Genomic DNA, 3,021 nt, shown 5'->3' with positions numbered 1-3,021 from the left:
CCTCCCACAGTCCAAAGATGCAGTTTCAGTGGGTTGGCCAAACAAAAATGCTCTTTAGTGTCCCAAAATATGTAGGTTAAATGGGGTAGCCCTGGTAAATGTATGGGGTTACGGGGACAGGGTGACGGAGAGGGCTGAATAAGAAACTCTGTCAGAGAGTTGGTGCAGACCCAGTGAGCCAAATGGCCTCCTGCAGAGATTCTCAGATTCTATAATACTGCTTTTTCCTTTGTGCGTTTATCTAGCATCCCCTTCCTCACCTCAGCTGCCACATATAGTAGTGTGGTCCATATTTTTATCACTCCTTTGGTAAACTTACTCTTGAATTTCTTACTATTTTATATTTATGACTCCTGTTTTTGGTTAATCCCACAAGTGTTTCCTATCAAACTTTTTCATTATCTTAAAGGCCTCTATAAAGTCATCCCCTCAGTTTTTTCTTTTTCAGAGAAAAAAGCCTGAACCAATTCAATCTTTCCTGGTAAGTGTATCTTCTTAGTTCTGGTCTCATCCCTGTGAATCTTTATGTACCCTCTTCGATGTCTATATCCTTTCTATAATACAGAAAGCAGAACTTTACACAATTCTCCGAATTAGTCTAATCAAAGTTCAATATTAATTTAAAATAAATTCTCTGCTTTTCAATTCTACCCCTCTAAAAATGAATCAGAATGCATGGTTTTTTTAATGGCTTTCTTCATAAGTGCTATTACATTTATAAATGTGCATATTTGTACTCCCTAGATCCCTTTGCTCCTCTACCCTATTCAGATTCTTATATGCACTGGATTTTAACTCAATGTGAGTTGGTGAGTTTTAAATGAGTAATAATCTCACCCTTATCAAAGCAACATATGGCCTCTTTATTTTTCATGTCAAAATGCATTACATCACGCTTATCTATATTAGAATTAATTTATCAATTATATTCCCATTATACCAGAAACAGTACAAACCAACCATAAAACATTTTAAAATGACAGGTAATACTCACTCTCCCATTTTGATGGTTGTGTTTTATGCCCTGTTAATAAAGAACATCTGAATTACCAACTTCATCATATAACTGAAAGTAACTATTTAATGGATAATGTTCAAAGCAAATTTCCTCAGCTATAATAATTTTGTATGGAGATGCTATTACAAACACTGCCCACCTTACTCAATCAATCAACATGCAGATGGGGAAAAAAGCCTCAACGTCAAAGTATTGATGACTTATGACAGTTTTCCAAATCAGACCCAAGAGGGAAAGATGATCTGTGCAGAAACTATATCCTGAAGAATGGGTGGCATTTGGAAATTAATTTGAGAAAGTGTTTCTAAATTTGGTCAGAGCTCTAAGGGGAGCAGGTGTCTGCAGAAGGGCTTCTTAATGTCAGTCATTTTACAGTCTCACAGAGTCGAAAGCCAGAGTCAAGTGGCTGCAAGGCAAATACCAAGAAAACCAAGCTTTCGCTTTGCAACAACCAGGGAATTTCTCCACACTTTTATGCCCCTGTCTCTGCCAATAAAAACAATTGACCAGTGAGGAGAAATGCCGCCATTAACTGTTGAAAGTACTTATTGTGAGAATATTTGGATAGTCAACATTCTTTAAGACTCCTTATTGTAAGTAAATATTTTAAAGCAATAATAATATGTCTGATTTGGAAGAATCATATGACTGATTGCTTTAAAATATTTGAAAAAATATATAACACACCAGTCAAATATTTAGCATATGTCTATTGAAAATATTAAAATCACAGCCATGGACCAATTAGGCTTTATTTCTTACACAAATAGTCACAATTAAACTTCAAATACTTATGATAAACAGTTGAATAATAGATCTGAGTTTTCAATCGTAAAATGTGAGGGCAGTATAATTGAAACTGTTAACATGGAGTAGAAAAGATTACTAAAATGCATATAAACAGGTTTGAAAAATCAAACTTAATGCTCACCTGGGACAAAGAAGACGTACAGAGGGCAGTAAGCCTGGAGAGCCGAGGTGAAGACTGGTAAGCCACAGACAGTTTTCAAAAGCAAGCGGTATAAATTGCTTTCTGTGATGGGTCAGCAAAACCTAGCTTTCTCTTTATGGCAATGAGTTCTCCTTAGACCAATAGACTCCAGCTTCCAGAAATACCCAAGCAGCGCTTTTAGAATATAAATAAATCAGCTGCAAGACAGCTTCAAGGAACTGTGGAGTGGCACAGACTTTTTAAAAAATCTGTGAAAACCTTCACTTGCTTGAACATACTGCAAAGGATGAAATGATATTTTGCTATCGGAAAAGTGGTTTTAGTCCTGCATGAATGCACTTAACTGATCAACAAGCATCTGGAGAATTTTAATTCTTATTTAGTTCTCTTAAGACTTATCAGAAAATTAAAATGTTCAAGGGAGAAACAAAACTGGTGATTTTCTGAGGACATTATGTTGCAGTGGTTTTTGTCCCTTTTGGGTTGTCGCAAAGCGAAAAATAGTAGGGTCACTTTGGAATGAGGCCTTGATCTGAGAGACTTTAGAGGTGCCATCTTACATTGTTTAGGCATGACCCCACATGGGATATAAATCCAAAGCGTATGAAGCAGATTTTAAAAGTTCTCATTAACTATGTAAGGCCTTCTGTGCTGTGAACTATCTGAAAAAGTGAGTTAAATTGCAAACTTCAGATGGGTCCAACAGGGTTTAGCCAATAGTCATTCAGCAAAAGTTAGAAGAATTAAAACTTTTTCTAACTTCTGGATAAGCATTGTAAAGACCTACTTTGGCCCTCCCCCTGCACCTATGGGACTCCTGAACACATCCAATCCCCTCCCCCAAGGGACTCACCCAGTCATGCATCCCCAACCAACCAATCACCTCACCACCCGCACCCGCACCCCCCCCCAGTATTCCCTATTCACTGACTACCCCATTGTGATTATTCCCCCTGACCCCCACTCCCGACACACATAGGTCTCTTCACCACACTTTCAGGCCCAACTCTTATTTCCCAGCTTGACCTGACCCTGCCTGACCTTCCACTTT

At 37.9% G+C, this 3,021-nt stretch overlaps 1 long non-coding RNA gene across 1 annotated transcript; it reads right to left on the bottom strand.

Annotated features, from left to right (window-relative positions):
- Positions 1-994: 994 nt before the first annotated feature.
- On the bottom strand, positions 995-2,096 carry LOC145344449 (uncharacterized). The gene is made up of 2 exons (XR_013886869.1): positions 1,950-2,096; positions 995-1,024 (listed from the first exon to the last, which is right to left on the bottom strand). It is a non-coding gene; the product is annotated as an uncharacterized LOC145344449 (long non-coding RNA).
- Between the last annotated feature and the right edge of the window lie 925 nt (positions 2,097-3,021).

The sequence above is a fragment of the Carcharhinus amblyrhynchos genome, chromosome 6 (genome assembly GCF_965287045.1).
Source record: "Carcharhinus amblyrhynchos chromosome 6, sCarAmb.v2.hapA, whole genome shotgun sequence".
Taxonomy (NCBI): domain Eukaryota; kingdom Metazoa; phylum Chordata; class Chondrichthyes; order Carcharhiniformes; family Carcharhinidae; genus Carcharhinus; species Carcharhinus amblyrhynchos.
This window is presented reverse-complemented; position numbering and strand designations above follow the sequence as displayed.